Genomic DNA, 20,658 nt, shown 5'->3' on the forward strand with positions numbered 1-20,658 from the left:
CTTGCCTTGGCCTCCCAAAGTGCTGGGATTAGAGGCATGAGCCACCGTGCCCAGTCAAGCCCACATTTTTCTAACAATAGTTCCCCACCCAGATAAGTAGATTAAAGCCCTCTCCTAAGATTGAAATCATATGAACATGAGTAATGGACAAAATGCCAAGGTCTATTGTACATTTAATTTCTAAAGAATAGAATATATATTTGCCTGCATGTGTGTATATTCTAAAATACTGAATTGTGGTTACTGCCCAAAGACAATTGACACATTCAAACTAGTAGAAATGAGGTATTTACTGGAAGTAAAGTTTCTCTTACAATTATTATCATTGCATTGATATTAACAAATGGGTAACAGTAGATGTGAATGGGTAAAATGACTCTAAGTCACAATCACTTGGGGGAAGTTAGAAAAACTGTGTGTAGCATGGAAACCTTTTGACTTTTTTAGCTATCTGGGCAAGCAAAGCTTGGGTTTCCAAGTTTAGTGACAGATTTATTTTAATGTAATTAAATAATTGGAGTTTTCCACTGCCAGAAACTTTTATCCACTTTATTACTTAGAGGATTAAAAGAAAATTTGATCCGATGTTTCATAGAGCTTTCTCTTCCCAGGGACCCAGAGAGGGGACAACCGGGAACATATGACCCTGGATATTATCTGTTTCCGTTGCATCTGACTGAGCACAGCATAGACTAGACCATTGCCAAAAGTTTAAAGTCAGTTTCTCACCTCTATTTTTCCAGAAGAATTGGGTTTTACGCTGGAGGAAGAAAACTTAGAAATCACTGAATCCTTCTTGTTTGACAAATTATGGCACCCTCCTGGCAGAACTAATCAAATTACACTTATGCACACACTATGAAGAAATTTCCCTCTGAAGAACTAACCAGGAGGAGCCTAATGCTATGGTTTGAATGTGTCCCCCAAATTTCAGGTGTTCAAAATTTAATCTCCAAATTTGCATGCTGACTGGGGCTTTAGTGAGGTAGTTAGGATTAGGTAAGTATATCTGGGTGGGATCCCCAGAATGGGACTTGTCGTTTTATAAGACGAGGAAGAGAGATCTGAGCACACACACACTCTCTTCTCTTCTTGCCATGTGATGCCCTCTACCATGTTATGAAGAAGCAAGAAGGCATCACCGGAGGCTGGAGCCACGCTCTCGAAGTTCCCAGCCTCCAGAACGAGGCTGGAGCCACGCTCTCGAAGTTCCCAGCCTCCAGAACGAGGCTGGAGCCACGCTCTCGAAGTTCCCAGCCTCCAGAACGAGGCTGGAGCCACGCTCTCGAAGTTCCCAGCCTCCAGAACGAGGCTGGAGCCACGCTCTCGAAGTTCCCAGCCTCCAGAACGAGGCTGGAGCCACGCTCTCGAAGTTCCCAGCCTCCAGAACGAGGCTGGAGCCACGCTCTCGAAGTTCCCAGCCTCCAGAACGAGGCTGGAGCCACGCTCTCGAAGTTCCCAGCCTCCAGAACGAGGCTGGAGCCACGCTCTCGAAGTTCCCAGCCTCCAGAACTGTGAGCTAAGTAGTTTTTTTCTTTATAAATTACCCAAACTGTGGTATCCTGTTATAGCCACAGAAAATGGACTAAGACCTCTAAGGAGACAATACAAAGATGTTAATTGCAGCATTGTTTGTAATGGAAAAAACAAACAAACAAATAAAAAGCAGAAACAACCAAAACGTCCATCAGTAGGAGAATGGCTACCACTACATCAAATAGTCATACCATGAAGCACTATGCAGTAGATAAAAGCAATGAGCTAGATCGAACAGGACAGATGTCAAAAACAGAATGAGTGAAACAGTCAAGTTACAGAACCTGTGAAACTATATTTGTATAAAAACTCATGCAACAGGACTATTTTACATGGGTATATGTGATATGATCTTGAATGTAAAAATCTTCTAAAAGGTCTAGAATTGTGCTAATACAGTAGCTACTAGCCACAAGTGGCTATTTAAATTAAATGAATTTGTCACGCTAGCCATATTTTGAGGGTCCATTAGTAACTTATGGCTAGTGGCTTCTGTTTTGGACTACACAGATATATAACATTTCCGTAATTGTAGGACGTTCTATTGGACAATGCTGATCTAGACAAATACATGCCAAATTCATAAGATCACTTAGCTGAGTAGTGGTAAAACCAAAGTTGGTGTCAGAAGACTACTATTGATGTATTCTTGGCATGAGGGCCCATTTGGGTCATGGATGAATGGATGGATGGATGAATGGATGGATGGACTCATTCATTCATTTACAAAGTCTTCATTCATTTGGAATCATTTGTTTACTATATGTTAAGCCCTGGTTTCAGCCCTTGGGAAACAAAATGTAATCTGATGCCATCCCAGGCCCAGAGGACAGAATAGGCAGGTGTCAGTCATCATCTATGCACCAAATACCTTTTCTGCCACAGACTCTGTGTGAGGACTGGGTTCAGTGGCAAACAAAAAGACATAATCCCTCTCCTTGTGGAATGTACAATCCACAGTAGGGTTTCTCAACACTGTGGACATTTTGGATGGCTCATTCTTTCTTCTGGGGGATGTCTTATACATTCTATTTTTTCTTTTATTTTCTTTCTCTCCTTTGTTTTTTGATTTTGTTTTTGTTTTTGTTTTTTGAGACGGAATTTCTCCCTTGTCGCCCAGGCTGGAGTGCAATGGCACCATCTTGGCTCACTGCAACCTCTGTCTCCCAGGTTGTGGGAGACAGTTGGCAGAAGAACTGAGGCAGTTATTCTGCCTCGGTCTCCTGAGTAGCTGGGATTACAGGTACATGCCACCATGCCTGGCTGATTTCTGTATTTTTAGTAGAGTCAGGGTTTTACCATGTTGGCCAGGCTGGTCTCGAACTCCTGGCCTCAGGTGATCCACCCACCTCAGCCTCCCAAAGTGCTGGAATTACAGGCGTGAGCCACTGTGCCTGGCCTAGTCTTGTACATCTTAGAATGTTTAGCAGAATCTCTGATCTCTATCCACTAAATGCCAGAAACATCCCTCCACCCTGCCTCCCTCTAGTTGTGACAGCCAAAGATATCTTTAGACATTGTAAATGCTCCCCGGGGACAAAATTGTCCCTAATGAGAACCACAAGGAAAGACAGACATTAATCAAATTATAACAAATTATTTAAATGATGACAAGTGTGCTGACTGCTGCGCTAGGGATGTGTGGGATTCTTTGAAAGCTTTAATAAGGGGCCTGACCTAATCTTTAAGGGATAGATGAGAAAAGCTTCCCTGGGGATGTGACAATGTTGCCTCCTCTTTTAGCCAAACATGGACAGAACTTACCCGCCATGGACACGCTTCTGTATAAACAAGTGTATGCCATGATCAGGGAGAAAGGAAGTGAGACATCGGGTTCCTTTAGGAGAGGTAAGGTAGGTTGGCTTTGATGCATAATTATCCATTTCAGATGCTGCTATCTAAAGCTCACTCAGCTGGCACAGCTTGGGCAAGCGGCCATGAACTTAAGACTAAACCAGCTAGTAAGAAATGGAGACCAGCTGCAGATCCTGTCTTCTTCACGAGAGATCTGGAAGACATAAACAATAGAGCAAAATGAGAATCAGGATTTACCACATTTTCTCATTTCTCAAAGGATTTGGATAAAAATCTCCCTCTGCCTCGCACCAGGCCTTTTACAACCCAATAAATCCTAGTAGAGAGAAATGGAAGAGACCTGTGAGATGAGCAAATGTCTCCAACCCCAGTAGTCACGGGATTCAGGAGTCCCCAGTTAGAAGACGTGATCAGATCTTTCACTGTTCCTTAATGAGGCCAAAAGGGACTCCTTGGAGCTAGGGCCTCTATTTTAATGTTTTGAGAATTCTGTTTTAAATGACTTTGCATCTTACTGTGACTTCCTCATTTTGTCTCCCCCGAAAATCAGTGGGCTTGGACTGTGAATTGGACTGTAAAAGAGGGAGCTTAGTGATCTCTTGCCCTACCCACTTCTTTTTTTTTTTTGAGATGGAGTCTCGCTCTGTCGCCCAGGCTGGAGTACAGTGGCACAATCTCAGCTCACTGGAACCTCTGCCTCTCAGATTCAAGTAATTCTCCTGCCTCAGCCTCCCAAATAGCTGGGACTACTGGTGTGTGCCACCATGCCTGGCTAATTTTTTGTATTTTTAGTGGAGACCGGGTTTCACCATGTTAGCTGGGATGGTCTGGATCTCCTGACCTCGTGATCCACCCGCCTCGACCTCCCAAAGTGCTGCGATTACATGCGTGAGCCACTGCGCCTGCCAGTACCCACTTCTTTTATAGATGAGGAGACTATGGTCCAGAGAGAGGAAGTATCTGGCTTAAAACTGTACAGCTGCCTTGGCATGGTAGCTCATGCCTGTAATTCCAGCATTTTGGGAGGCTGAGGTGGGAGGATCACTTAAGCCCAGGAAGCTGAGGTTGCAATGAGCTTTGATCGCACCACTGCACTCCAGCCTGGCAATAGAGCAAGACTCTGTCTCAAAACAAAAATAAACAAAAACAAAACTGCACAGTTATTTGTGGCAGAGTAATTCTCAAGCATCTTGATCTCCTCTTTCCCCTACATTTGAGAACAACAAAAGACGATATAATATACATATTAATTTATATTTTACATATATATAGGTATATATGCAACGTGGGGATCCTGAACAAAAAAAGGATGTTAGTGGATAAACCAGTGAAATCCTAATAAAGCCTGGTGTTTAATTAGCAGTAATAAACTAATATGGGCTTCTTAGTTTTGACAAGTGTTCCGTGGTTATATAAGATGATCACATTGGTGGGAACTGGGTGAGGAACACACAGAATCTCTGTACTATTTTTGTATCTATTCTGTAAATCTAAAATTATTTCAAAATAAAATTATCGTTTAAAAAAGAAGCAATAAATGTGCATAAAAACAAGTTCAAACAAAACAGAAGTGTTTAAAGAAACCACCACCAAAAACAAGAATTAAAGTTCTTTATTTCTGCCTTATGATTCTGCCCCTAAGTTCCAACCACTTTTAATAGCTCAGTGTGTGTGTTTCATGTTTATTCAAATAGAGAGAGTTTTAAAATATTCTATCTCATTTAAACAATGAGTTACAGTCATATGATACAATCATATGAAATGAGCATGACAATCAAATGAGAAAACTGAGGCTCAGAGAGGTTACATACCTGGCCCAGAGCCACGGCTAGTAAATAATAAATGTCAGGGACTAGATTCAAAGCAGACTCTGACTCTACCTAACTCCAAAGGCCATGCTGTTCGCAGGGTCCACTAGAGCTGTGGAGTGGATGAGTGGGAGCCCATTTGTGCTCTCCAAGCCACACACTCCAGCAGGGGCTGTATCTGCTTAAAGGACAGGTGCTACCCTTTACTGAGCATGAAGGCTCCCTATGGACAGCACCAGCCCTCCTCTTTCCCTCTATCCTATGCCAAGAGGAAGGTGATGCTGGCCATGGCCATGATCATTGTAGAAAATGAGTGAGGCCGGGCGTGGTGGATCACACCTGTAATCCCAGCACTTTGGGAGGCCGAGGCAGCCCGATCACGAGGTCAGGAGATCGAGACCATCCTGGCTAACATGGTGAAACCCCATCTCTACTAAAAATACAAAAAATTAGCCAGGCGTGGTGGCGGGCACCTGTAGTCCCAGCTACTCAGGAGGCTGAGGCAGGAGAATGGCGTGAATCCGGGAGGCAGAGCTTGCAGTGAGCTGAGATCGCGCCACTGCACTCCAGCCTGGGTGACAGAGCAAGACTCCGTCTCAAAAAAAAAAAAAAAGAAAAGAAAAGAAAAGAAAAAAGAAAATAACGAGTGTGATTGAGGATGTTTCAGGTTGTCAGCAGTGAAGGATGCGAAGGGAGGTGTGTTCTGTAAATATCAGGAAACCCAGGAGTATGAGATCTCATAACATGTTCTAGCAAACCCACATTCTGCAGGTGATGGGTGCACATTTGGGGTCCTTTGGTGTGAACCAATAGCAGAGGATTCAAAACAAAATACATTCTCTTTCTCAAAGCAATGTGCTCCACTTGCTAGGAATGGAATTTTCACATATTTAAGGTCAAAATGAAATTTCTGGGAGGGATCTGTGAATCATCTAGCCAGTCACCACTTGCAGGGGCCTCTGAATAGGAGGAAATCAGGACAATATGCTGAGTTTTTCACCACTGGCCTCTGGGCTGTTCAGGATATTGAGCCTTGTGTGACTTTCCCAACAGAAAAATCACCTTTGGATACAATAGCAGAGTGGTATTGGGAAAAATTGCCTGGCAAACTAAGGTTTGCACCTTAGAAAGGAGGAAACTACAGTCTGTCTTACTGTCCTTCACCCTGTTCCAAGTCCTGCATTAAGCACTTTTCTGTGCTCTCACTTATTCCTCACATCACTTTGTGAGGAATGTTCAGTACAATTATCATGCCCATTTCACAGATGAGGAAACTGATTCCAAAGAGGAGAGGTATCTTGCCCATTCACATTCCATAACCAGCTAAGAAACAATTCCATACCACTGGGTGCGGTGGTGCACTACTGTGATCCCAATACTTTGGGAGGCCAAGATGGGCAGATCACCTGAGGTTGGGAGTTCGAAAACAGCCTGACCAACATGGTGAAACCCCCTCTTTACTAAATACAAAAAATTAGTTGGGTGTGGTGGTGCATGCCTGTAATCCCAGGTACTCAAGAGGCTGAGGCAGGAGAATTGCTTGAACCTGGGATGCAGAGATTGCAGTGAGCCGAGATCACGCCATTGCACTCCAACCTGGGCAACAAGAGTGAAACTCTGTCTAAAAAGAAAATTCCACACCAAATCCTTTGCTTTTTTTTTTTTTTTTTTTTTTTTTTTTTTTTTTTTTTGAGACAGAGGCTTCCTCTATTGGACAGGCTAGAGTGCAGTGGCTCAATCTCACTCATTGCAACTTCTACCTCCCGGGTTCAAGTGATTCTCCTGCCTCAGCTTTCCGAGTGCCTGGGACTACAGGCATGCACCACCATGCCCAGCTACTTTTTGTATTTTTAGTAGAGATGGGGTTTCACCATGTTGGCCTTGGCTGGTCTCGAACTCCTGACCTCAAGTTATCTGCCCGCCTAGGCCTCCCAAAGTGCTGGGATTACAGGTGTAAGCCACCACACCTGGCTTGTAGTATTATTTACAGTGGAAAAATTGGAAACAATTTAAATGCCCATAATTAGAAAATGATCATGGTATGTTCAAAAGATGGCATATGATACAAATGTTAAAAAATCATCTTTCTTTTGCCTCATAGAAATATTTGTCAATCTAGCATACAGCATATGTGCACAATACAAATGTAATATGACATTCAAGGATGTAATTGCTAATCTTAGCCATATCGTTCTCTTTGGTATAAGAAAATCATAGATTATCAGAATCTGAAAAGCACAGGGCACTAGGAGAAAAGGAGTCCAGGAAAAAATAGAAATGCTCTTTAAAGGGCGTCATCATATAGGATATGTCTTGTGTGCAATTAGCTAGTCTTGAAAAACGATGTAAGATTAAAAAAAATCACTAGCGTCCTTAATTGTGTACACATTTGTTGAGTGCTTACTATACGCAGATACTGGAGACTCAGTGATGGAGAGAAAACGTTCCTATCTCTCTGAGCAATGCAGTCTGTATAAGAAAGCATTGTTGGCCAGCACAATGGCTCACGCCTATAATCCCACCACTTTGGGAGGCGGAGGCGGGCTATCACTTGAGGTCAGGAGTTCAAGACCAGCCTGGACAACATGGTGAAACCCCATCTCTACCAAAAATACAAAAAAAAATAGCTGGGCATGGTGGCACACGCCTGTAATCCCAGCTACTCGGGGGGGGGGGCTGAGCCAGGGGAATCGCTTGAGCCCAGGAGGCAGAGGTTGCAGTGAGCTGAGGACACGCCATTGCACTCCAGCCTGGGCAACAAAGCAAAACTCTGTCTCAAAAAAAAGAAAAATGAGGCCGGGCGCGGTGGCTCAAGCCTGTAATCCCAGCACTTTGGGAGGCCGAGGCGGGTGGATCACGAGGTCAGGAGATCGAGACCCTCCTGGCTAACACAGTGAAACCCCGTCTCTACTAAAAATACAAAAAACTAGCCGGGCGCGGTGGCGGGCGCCTGTAGTCCCAGCTACTCGGAGGCTGAGGCGGGAGAATGGCGGGAACCTGGGAGGCGGAGCTTGCAGTGAGCCGAGATCGCTCCACTGCACTCCAGCCTGGGCGACAGAGCGAGACTCCGTCTCAAAAAAAAAAAAAAAGAAGAAAAATGAAGAAGTAATTGTTCTATCTAGTCTGTGGGTAGCATCAAATGAATGAGTTAGGAAAGATTTCCTCCATCTGATAATACTTAGAGGGGTGGTTCTCCAAGGGGAGTGATGTTCCCCGCAGGGGACATTTGGTAACGTCTGCAGACATTTTTGAATGTCACAGCTTAGCGGGGGCAGGGGAGGAGTGCTTCGGCACCTAGTGGTAGAGGTCACTAAACATTCGACAATGCACAGAACACCTCCTAAAACCAAGAATTATGTGGCTCAAATATCAATAGTGCTGAGATGGATAAACTCTGACTTACACTATCAGGATTCTTTCTTGGAAGTTACAGAGTTACCTTTCGTGGTGGGAATGGGGAGGAAGTGTCCCACAAGGAGATGGCAGCCTTGCGGAGACGTGGTTGCAGGAGGGAAAAGGATTTACCTGGGTGATTATGCAGCTTGTTAGGCAAAACTATGGGTGGAGACAGTCCCAATTTACTGAGAATCCTACTCCCAATGTTAATTTGTAAATTGCTTCTTTGGCACATCTTGGATCCCCTCCCTGCCTCCTTCCAGAAGGAGACCATATGGTAAAAATGAAAGGCTCTGGAGATAAAATCAAAAGACCTGGGTTGAATCTCAACTTCATAATCATGAAAATCATTTTACTTTTCTAAGCCTCAGTTCCCACTTTTGAGAAGCAGGGATGCAAATGCTACCCCTCCCACTGCTGAGAAGAGAACAGGTGTTTGAACTGCTTGGCTCTGGATACAGGCTCATGTGTAACTCTGATATTGTATGTTTACAACATATCATTAAATGAAAGGGTGGTTATAAAGCAGTACATATTTTATGCATCCAATTTTTGTTCAATGTGACTATCTGCCAAGATAATAGTCGGGAAGTAATTATATCAAACAGCTAACATGAATTGTTCTTGAGTGGCCAGAAACAAAAACCAAACCAAAACACAAACCAACATATTACCTTTGATATTAGATTATAAATACATATTATTGAAACTCATAAAAGTTTTTTCAGAAGATATTTTATGATATGAGAAATACTTAGGATGCAATTTAAGCAAACACAAAAGCAAGATAGAAATTGCATGAACTTGGCAGACAAGGCTCATGCCTATTATCCCAGAGCTGTGGGAAGGAGGATTGCTTGAGGCCAGAGTCTGAGACCAGCCTGAACAATACAGTGAGACCCCACCGCTACAAAAAATGAAAAAGAAATTAGGCAAGTATGGCAGCATACAACTGTAGTCCAGCTACTTGGAAGGCTGAAGCTGGAGGATCACTTGAGCCCAGAAGGTCAAGGCTGCAGTGAGCCACAATCATATCACTGCACTCCATCCTGGGTGACAGAGTAAGATCTTGCCACACACACACACAAAAAAAGGAGTTGCACAGGCTTGCACTGTTCAACATGTTAGTCACCAGCCCCATGTGCCTACTGAGCACTTGAATGTGGCTAGCTGTGAATTGAGATATGCAAGCATGTAAAATATCTCCTTTTAATTTATTAATTAATTAATTTATTTATTTATTTATTTATTTTTTGAGATGGAGTCTCGCTCTGTGGCCCAGGCTGGAGTGCAGTGGCCAGATCTCAGCTCACTGCAAGCTCTGCCTGCCGGGTTCACGCATTCTCCCGTCTCAGCCTCCCGAGTAGCTGGGACTACAGGCGCCCGCCACCTCGCCCAGCTAGTTTTTTGTATTTTTAGTAGAGACGGGGTTTCACCGTGTTAGCCAGGATGGTCTCAATCTCCTGACCTTGTGATCCGCCCGTCTCGGCCTCCCAAAGTGCTGGGATTACAGGCTTGAGCCACCGCGCCCGGCCTTAATTTAATAATTATAAAAATTGCTAAATATTTATACTAATTACATGATAAAATGATATTTTTGATATATTTGGTTAAATAAAATATATTGTGTGGTGGCTCACGCCTGTAATCCCAGCACTGTGGGAGACCAAGGCGGGTGGATCACCTGAGGTCAGGAGTTTGAGACCAGCCTGACCAACATAGCAAAATCCTGTCTCTACTAAAAATACAAAAATTTAGCCAGGCATGGTGGCAGGCACCTGTAATGCCAGCGACTCAGGAGGCTGAGGCAGGAGAATCGCTTGAACCCGGGAGGCAGAGGTTGCAGTGATCCAAGGTTGCAGTGATCCAAGGTTGCAGTGAGCCAAGATCACACCACTGCACTCAAGCCTGCACTCCATCTCAAAAAAATATATATATGTGTATACATATATATATATACACACACAATTTCACCTGTTTTTATTTTTATTTAATGAGGCTTCTGAAGCACTTTAAATTACATATATGGTTCACATCTGTGGTTTGCATATTTCTTTTGAATAGTGCTGATATAGACAACAGAAACTTGACTGTATAATGAAAAAATACAGAGAAAAAAATAGAATGGAAAAATACCAAACTCATCACTGTGATAAAGTTTAAACGATAGGATTATAGGTGATTTTTTCTGCTTCTTTGCATTTTTCTGCACTTTCAAATTTTCTATGGGGTCCAGATCTCCCTGTGATAATCTGGAAAAGGGCAAAGGGAGTCTAGAATCTCTCCTGTACTCCTGGGGCAAAAACTATTCTTCCTTAAAAAGATTACACCTTATGGGGACTGTTATTTTGTGAATTTAAAAACAGGGTGCTAGCTAGTTGACATCTCCATGGTTCTGGGTATGACGGAGAAGGTCCCACATTCTGATCCCTGCTCTGGGCAGGGAGGGGCATCTTCCTCCTGCCTTCCCCATAGAGAAGGAACCAAGGGTATGAGAACTATGAGAAGCAGCTCCGTGGATGCTCAGAACATCCCTGGGCAAGGAAGTGAGTCATCTGGTGAGTCAGCCCTGCCGCCCTGCTTTCATTCTTGGGATTGTTCCATGTCACTGCTCCTCTCTGTTACCCTTTCCCCCCTCACCCCCGCATCACATGTGTGGTCTCAAGGTAGTCTAGGCAGATTGCACTAAGAAGGGCTCCTGGGTGCTCAGCACCTAAAGTGGGTCATTCATGGCACTGCCTGCGGTCACCCACAAGCTCGCCTCTTACTGTCATGTCAACTCATCCGGCAAAGGTGTTATTAGCATTCCCATTTCGCAGATGAGAAAACAAGACAGAGAGAGGTGAAATACTTGGCCAAGGGCTCACAGCTAGGAACAGACTGGGTCCTGAGATTCAAGTTCAGGCTGATTCCAAAGCATGTGTTTCCTAGAACTTTCATCTAGGTCTGCCGCAAACAAGACTGAGAAGTAATTTTTTATTTTTATTTATTTATTTTTTTTGAGACGGAGTCTCACTCTGTCACCCAGTCTGGAGTGCAGTGGCACAATCTCGGCTCACTGCAAGCTCTGCCTCCCGGGTTCACACCATTCTCCTGCCTCACCCTCCTGAGTAGCTGGGACTACAGGTGCCCGCCACCACACCCAGCTAATTCTTTTGTATTTTTAGTAGAGACGGGGTTTCACCATGTTAGCCAGGATGGCCTCGATCTCCTGACCTCGTGATCCGCCCACCTCGGCCTCCTAAAGTGCTGGGATTCCATGCCCGGCCAAGATTGGGAAGCAATTAACTTGTGTCTTCCAAGCCACCATTGCCCTAGATTTCAGGTGCTTGAGACCCTCATAAGGTCTGATCACTCTCTTACAAAACAGGTCTCTGGGAAAGTGTCTAAGAATCTGATATCAGACATTTACAACAAAGTATGAATTTAGGCTCATCATTACTCCTTCAGTGAAAACCTGCAATGCGAAGTCTTATTCCAATTGTGGGGTGAAAGACTAAAAGGAAGGTCTACCACTGGAAGACACACTGGGGAGATGTCCGGGGAAGAAAGGGAGTGTGCTCAGTGCTACTCTCTGTTGAATCGGACCACGAGCCACCCTGGGCCATCTGCTCAGGAGCTCGGTCTTGCTTCCAGTTTACTAAGCCAGGTGGGTGGGGCCAAGGCCAAGGAAGAGATGCTCAAGTGATGTGGCTGCCACAAGAATCCCACCCACTACAGATTCCTCCAGTGGAGAGACACGCCTAGGGATGAAGCATTTCCCTTTCTTTTCAACCTTTTGATTTTTTGGTAATTTAATGTTTTTATAGGTAATCTGTTCACATGGTTCAGAAATTATATATATTATACACACGCACACACAATTTTCTTTCTCTTTCTCTTACCAGGTCCTCCTTCTCCCTAACTCTTATCCCACTCCCACGGTCTCTAATGTTATTAGTTTCTTGTGTATATTTCCAGAGTTTCTTTACGCATATACAATAAACGCACACATGCACACACCACCACCCTTCTTTTTATACAAAAGTTGCAGGCTCTTTTTACAAAAGTGAAAATGCTACAGGGAAGAACACATTGCTATAAACACTTGAATGAAAAGGAATCTGGCCGGGCACAGTGGCTCACACCTGTAATCCCAGCACTTTGGGAGGCCGAGGCGGGCAGATCACCTGAGGTCGGGAGTTCGAGACCAGCCTGACCAACATGGAGAAACCCCAGCTCCACTAAAAATACAAAATTAGCTAGGTGCGGTGGCACATGCCTGTAATCCCAGCTACTTGGGAGGCTGCAGCAGAATTGCTTGAACCTGGGAGACAGAGGTTGCTGTGAGCCGAGATTGCACCACTGCACTCCAGTGTGGGCAACAAGAGCGAAACTCCGTCTCAAAAAAAAAAAAGGAATCTATAGGTATTTTCTTTCTGGGGCCACTAACTAGGCCCCAGTTTTTTTCAGCTTTTGCATTTTTAATGTTAGTTTAATGAGGCATAATGTACATACAGTAAAATGTATCCTTTTTAGTGGGCAGTTCTGCAAGTTGTCACAAATGCATATGGTCTCACAGCCATTACTATAATCAAGATGCAAAAGGGTCCAGCGCAGTGGCTCACGCCTGTAATATCAGCACTTTGGGAGGCAGAGGGGGGTGGATCACTTGAGGCCAGGAGTTTGAGACCAGCCTGACCAACATGGTGAAACCCCGTCTCTACTAAAAATACAAAACTTAGCCAGGCGTGGTGGTGCACACCTGTAATCCCAGCTATTCGGGAGGCTGAGGTAGGAGAATTGCTTGAACCCGGGAGGTGGAGGTTGCAGTCAGCCAAGATCACGCCACTGCACTCCAGCCTGGGCAACAGAGTGAGGCTCCATCTCCAAAAAAAAAAAGATAAAAAAGGCTTCTACCACCCCCACCACCAAATTCTTTGATGCCCCTTTGCAGTCCCCTCTAGTGCCACCCCCAACCCCTAGCAACCATTGGTATGTTCTCTGTGCTTCTAGCTTTATGTTTTCTAGAATGTCTCATAAATGGAATCATACATCATTTCACAAAAAATATGCACTCTTTTGTGTCTTGCTTTTCTCACTTGGCAGAGTGCATTTGCGATTCATCTCTGTTGTTGTTGCATATGTCCTGCATGTTAATAGTCTATTTCTCATTATTGGCGAGTTATATTCCGTTATTTGGATGTGCCACCGTTTGTTTATCTGCATATCTGTTGAAGGACATTTGGACATTTGGGTTGCTTGCAGTTGGATGGTATCATTTCCACTACTTCTCTTCTCTCTCTTTTTTTTTTTTTTTTTTTTTTTTGAGACAGCATCTTGCTCTGTCACCCAGGCTGGAGTGCAGTGGCACGATCTCGGCTCACTGCAACCTTTGCCTCCTGGGTTCAAGTGATTCTTCTGCCTCAACCTCCTGAGTAGCTAGGACAACAGGCACGCACCACCATGCCCAGCTGATTTTTTTGTATTTTTAGTAGAAACGGGGTTTCACCATGTTGGCCAGACTGGTCTCAAACTCCTGACCTCAGGTGATCCACCTGCCTCGGTCTCCCAAAGTGCTTGGATTACAGGCGTGAGCCAACCTGCCCGGCCTCTCTCTCTCTCTCTCTCTCTCTCTCTCTCTCTCTCTCTCTCTCTCTCTCTCTCTCTCTCTCTTTTTCGGCGATAGGGTCTTACTTTGTGTCCCAAACTGGAGTCCAGTTGTGCCATAATAGCTCACTGTAGCCTGAAACTCCTGGGCTCAAGCAATCCTCTCACCTCAGCCTCTCAAGTATTAATAGCTGGGATTACAGATACATCACTGCTCTGGCCATCTCATTTTTAATCTTTATAATAGCCCCATGACTTGGACTCATTAGCCTCATCCTAGAGGGGAAATCTGAGAGCAGGAGAGGTTCAGTGGCCTGCCCTCCCACATCATTCAGTGTAGAAGCAGCAGAGATAGGATCTGAATTCAGATTTGACAGGAGAAAACCTCCTGCTGGGAACGGCGATGTGATCCTGTCTTCCTGCCACTATGTTCAAAGGAGCCAAAGACACCTACGCTGTAAGGGCTAAAGGTATTAATAAAACACAAACTTCTCTTTCTAATTTTGGCTCCCTTACAAGAATTCAGACTAGTGGTGAGAGGAAATACTAACGGGGGCCCCTCTAGGCTGGCAGCACGCTCTACCACCTTAAGCCTACCAGCTTTCCCAAAGGGAATAATTCCTAATGTTTTTGAGTGGGCATGGAATGTGCTCTTAAAAGTTTATAGTTCACTTAATATGCATCATCTCATCAAAGAACAACTTCACAGGGGGTGGACCTGGCTTTCCCTGCAACCCACCCACAGAGCCACAGACGCCTGGTGAGCTTCGTGCACAAGCCTGTGAGTGACCCTTAGCATTTCCCTCAATTCTGAGCCACACACACCTACCCTTGTGCAATGACAACCTGGCAATTCCATACGCCCTCCTGGCACGCCTGGATTGGCAGGGTGGTGGTGTGGAACGCCAGTCCTCCTCTTGGGAGTTTGTAAGGAATTAGGAGGGCCGTATGAGCACCCAGAGTGGGGCCTGGCATCCAGGAGATAGGTAGCAAATATTGTTCCCCTTCGCTTTGCTGAATCCAAGAGTCAGGTACCATGCCAGCAAACGAGACACTGGAGGTTAGACCAACGCGCTGCATGCCACAAGCAAGTCACCTCCTACTCCAATGCTTGCAGTTTCCACATTCATAACGTGGAGCGGGTCCAAGTTCATTAAATGGCATGTAATTATATACGTAGCCTTTCTTTCAGCTGAAAGAGGAGGGATTAAGGAAAAAAAAACTCTGTAATCTCCTGGGTACCCAGAGGGCCTTGCCCAACCCAAGCAGAGAAAAAGATTTTACAACCATAGTGAAGCTATCAGACGCAGCTGGAAGAGACCTGAATCTTATTGATCACCAAATCCAGGCCCACAAGGGCACGTGAAGGAGTGTTTCACTGGGTCACAGAATAAATAGATTTTCTGTGTCACACTCATTGTAGAAGTCTCTATAAAGTGGATTGTGGGGATAGCGATCTAGAGGGCATAGACACTTCACTGGGGTGAAATGAGACCATTGTGTATGAGCCAGCAGTCTCGCATCAATGCTATTTGGCCCACACGTAGGGTGACCAACTCATCCTTATTTGCAGTGAAAGTTCCACATCCCAGGCGTGGTAGCTCACACCTGTAATCCCAGCATTTTGGGAGGCTGAGGTGGGCGGATCACCTGAGCTTGGGAGTTCGAGACCAGCCTGGTCAACATGGAGAAACCCTGTCTCTACTAAAAACACAAAAAATTAGCCGGGTGTGGTGGCACATGCCTGGAATCCCAACTACTCGGGAGGCTGAGGCAGGAGAATCACTTGAGCCTGGGAGGCGGAGGTTGTGGTGAGCTGAGATCGCACCATTGCACTCCAGCCTAGGCAACAAGAGTGAAACTCCCTACCAAAAAAAAAAAAAAAAAAGAAAGAAAAGAAAAGAAAAAGAAAGTTCCACATCCCCGGAAACCTCTTATCCTGGACATCCCAGGAAACAACTTAGTCCCGGGCAAACTGGGAGGGTTGGTCACCCTTCTTACATGACAATTTCTTAAAACCAAATTCATAAACTATGTTCACGACTGAGAGGATTTCTCATGAAATATTCCAAATGCCCAGAATCTCTTAAAAACTAGACAACTTGGTAACTCTGCCCCCACATTTGCACATGGAAACAACTGGCTGGTATCGAATGTAGCAGCTTCTCCCGGATGGATCAAGCACTCACCACGTTGCCACGGTCCCCATCACTCCTTGTCTTACATCCATCCACTTCATTCCAGGTATTACCTGCCTGGCTCTTGTAGCATTAGAGTTTGCAACCCTTGAGGTACATGTACTCTAGCCTTTGAAAAGCTTACAAATGTTAGAGATGGCCAGGCACAATGGTTCTCACCCATAATCCCAGCTGCTTGGGAGGCCAAGGTGGGAAGACTGCTTGAAGCCAGGAGTTTGAGACCAGCGTGGGCAACATTGGGAGACTCCTGTCTCTATAAAAATTTTTTTCTTAAAATTATCCAGCTGTGGTGGCACGTGCCTCTAGGCCCAGCTACTCCAGAGGCCAGCCTGGACAACAGGGGGAGACCCTTGTCTCTAAAAAAACAAACACAAACTTAAGAGATGAAACTTTTAAAAGCTGACCCTGGGTTGCTCCTTTCCAGATGTTCCAAGATAGGAATATTTTAGGGGCTACAAAACACCATCAATTTTCTTTTTCTTTTTTTTTTTTTTGAGACGGATCTCACTCTGTTGCCCAGGCTAGAGTGCAGTGGTGCAATCTCACCTCACTGCAACCTCCGCCTCCCGGGTTCAAGCAATTCTCCTGCCTCAGCCTCCCGAGTAGCTGGGATTATAGGTGCACACCACCATCTCCGGCTAATTTTTCTACTTTTAGTAGAGATGGGGTTTTGACATGTTGGCCAGGCTGGTCTCGAACTCCTGACCTCAGGCGATACGCCCACCTCGGTCTCCCAAAGTGCTGGGATTAAGGTGTGAGCCACTGCGCCTGGCCAAAACACCATCAATTTTCTTGTGTTCTTACTTCAAAACCAAAATAATGTAAACAGTGAGACTCTACACTGTTCACCATAAAACTTAGTGTTGCTGTTGTTCAATGTAAAAAAAAAAAATTAAACTCCTGCTGTTTTCATCTTGAATTGACCCTCAAGCACAAATTCTAGTTGCAAGTAATAGAAACAGAATCTAAAGTAGTTTCAGGAGAGACTGATTTAATGACTTCTGTAATCAAATTACAGACCAGTGGGAATGGGTATCTGGATCCACAGTCAACTGGATTCAGAGACTCTAGTTCTGCTCAGCCAGAATTCTGTTCCAGGTTCTCTGCAAATCGACTTCATTCTCTCAGGCCAGCTTCTCCGCAGGGAAGGGAAAATGAACACAGGCAGCTCTGAGCTGACATGCTTACTATTTGAAACCCAAAAGGTGGAAATGTTGTAGAGAGAGGGAGTATACTTTTTTCTACCAGTTGGAAAAATCCTAGTAAAGAATTTCCGGGCCGGGCGCGGTGGCTCAAGCCTGTAATCCCAGCACTTTGGGAGGCCGAGACGGGCGGATCACGAGGTCAGAAGATCGAGACCATCCTGGCTAACATGGTGAAACCCCGTCTCTACTAAAAAATACAAAAAACTAGCCGGGTGAGGTGGCGGGCGCCTGTAGTCCCAGCTACTCGGGAGGCTGAGGCAGGAGAATGGCGTAAACCCGGGAGGCGGAGCTTGCAGTGAGCTGAGATCCGGCCACTGCACTCCAGCCCGGGTGACAGAGCGAGACTCCGTCTCAAAAAAAAAAAAAAAAAAAAAAAAAAAAAAAAAAGAATTTCCGTTCCTGGGCCTATCCAGGGTCTGTTCCCAGAAGAAAGAAGGGATGGGTTTCAGGCAGGCCCAAATCATATCTACCAACAGGTCATTCTCTGTGGGTTTTAATGATCTTTAGAGTCCTCCAGGTTGGAAGCTCTTCTCTGTAGTCTATAGTTTTTTTGGTAGCAGTGACAGTAACCATAATTGCTTACTATGTGCCAGACACTATTTTAATTGCTTTGCATATTAAATGCATATGCATAAATACATACTATCTCATTTAATCCCCTCAACAACCCCCTAAGGGAGTTCATTCTCCCGGTTTTACAAATTTGGAAACTAAGACACAAAGTAGTTAAGTAGTTGAGACACTTGCCAAGTGGGCCCGACTTCATCTGTGAACTGAACCCAGGCAGCCTAGCCAGAAATCATAGGACCCAATCATATCACAGCTGCCTATCTGAGAGAGCTACATACTAGACTATAAAAGATTTGTCACAAACGCCTGCGTGCTGGCAATGCGCAAAGGTGTGACCAATAATGGTGTGGTTTTCCATCTGTGAGCGTGGGTTGGGGACTGGGTGAGAGGTCTCCCAGATTCCTGCCATGCTTGCTACCTGTGCTGGGAAAGCCGGCTTTGATCTGGCTCCTGGAGCCACTGGGCACAGCACTATCTGTTTATCTAGCTCTCCACCAGGCACCTTGCCTCAGACTCTCCCGCTGCTGCATTTTTACTTCTCATCAAATCTGCATCCAGTGACCCGAGTCCTGCATCAGTAATCAGAAAAATCATGTTTTGATTTTTTGTTTTGTTTTGTTTTGTGTTCCTAGTCTAGACTCTGTTTCTAACAGAATACAAATAGCAACATGTTTGTTGATTGTCTGGGTTTTAGAGGACTTAAACTCAATTTAACAAATGTGTAGTGAGTTTCTACTCTGAGCCTTACTGTGTGGCCAGGGGTTATAGCAACAAATGAGAAGCAGATTCTGCCCTTAACGAAAAAGCTACATTTTTTTTAAAAAGGACTTATCTCTAAACTCTCTGTTCTGGATTAAGCAAAAGCTTTCTTGATGGTCTGGGTCCCTTCAGTTTCTTGATGATTTCAATACTTTCAAAAAGCTGCAGCTAGTCTAGTGGCTGTAGAATGCTGCTTTCATCGACAGCAGGAACGTCTTTCCTCCCACCCTAGGACTAATTCAGACCTTTAAATCAGGCCTTCTCCCTTACCTTGGGGTGACCCAACCCAAGTGAATTGATTTGCTCCCTGCATTGTTAACCTGTGGGAATTAAGCTTGTCTATTGTTGTCTCCCCGTCCACACCCCTTCTTTTTAAATGACCTTCATCCAGAGGTCTTGGTAGGCTTAGGCAGCCATATTTTAATCATATGATTTTCTTCTTGGCCACAGCTGATTGGTTCTGAATGATCACCTGACCCAGCCCATAGGCTGAACTGAGCCAATCAGCTTCTTTGTCCTTGAGAGTCTGACTTAAATAGTTCAGAGAGTGAATGAGGAAGGTTGGCCCTGGAGCCGGAGAGTGTTGTGGCATTCAGGTGTCAAGCTTGCACCAGGTAAAATCCTAATAAGAGAAAGAAGGCAGAGAATGAAGCCTATGTACAGAAAAGAACAGAAGTAAAAGGCCATCCCTGAGGCATGATCGAAAGAAAGGAAAGGAGAGAGGGAGGAGGGTGGGTACCCAATTTTCCAGGTCTCTTGAATCCAAGTCTTAGCCTTGCGTGTCTGGTGCACCTTTCAGTAAACTCCCAATTTATTTGAGCAAGTTTGGTATGGCCTCGGTTTCGTGCAACTTAACTAATTAGAGCATTAACATATTTTGTCCATACTATGATTATCACAGTTATTACAATAAAAGATAGATATTCTGCCAATCCCCAACGGATGGTCGTGTCTTTTTGTTCATCTTTCTTTCTCCACTACTTTCCCTTGCCTGTGTGCCTAGAGCATAGCCTGTGCTCAGTAAAAGCTTGATGAAAGAATGAAGGAATGTTCATCTCTAAATTTCTCTGCCTGGCTTTCCAGCCTTCCCCCATCTGGTCCCGTATCTAACCTCATGACCCACTCACTACTCCTCACTCCACACCCTCCACTGTGGTTAAACCAGTCTCGCCAAGGCATCCGGCTCATTTCTCTGGGCCTTTCCTCCTGCTGGAATGCCCTCCTCCCTCTTCTTCACCTACTTATCCTTCTTATATCAGCCCTCTCCTCCTTCATTCATTCTTCAGACATCCACTGAATGCCCACTATGTGTCAGACATTCTGCTAAGTGCTGAGCCACAGTGGGGAACAAAACAGATGTGCTTTCTGTAGCCATGCTGCTTATTGTAAACGGGGAAAGATGTATTCGTTTTGAAGAGAAACCAGAGTATATGTTGCTTATTGTCTTACAAACCTTCTCCGTGAAGCTTCCTCCAAGAGCTGCACCACCCTCCACCATCTCACGCTCATCTTCCTCCTCTCTTACCTTATTTAATGCTTAGTAACTCACCACTGTTAACAATTTCTCTTGAGTTTGTTTTGCCCACCAAGCCTCCTCCTATTAACTGGATTTTATGTGTCTTTGGGGCTGAAGCCTGAGTCTTGTACTTTTTCTATTTATACTTATGTGGCTCAGCAACAGGGACACAGTGGGCACCTAAAAAATAACTCTTCACTGCCTGCCTGCCTGCTTGATCAAAAATGTCTCCTGCCCTCCTTGCCTGGTAAATGGAAGGACAGAGA

Source organism: Rhinopithecus roxellana, chromosome 20 (genome assembly GCF_007565055.1).
Source record: "Rhinopithecus roxellana isolate Shanxi Qingling chromosome 20, ASM756505v1, whole genome shotgun sequence".
Classification (NCBI taxonomy): Eukaryota; Metazoa; Chordata; class Mammalia; order Primates; family Cercopithecidae; genus Rhinopithecus; species Rhinopithecus roxellana.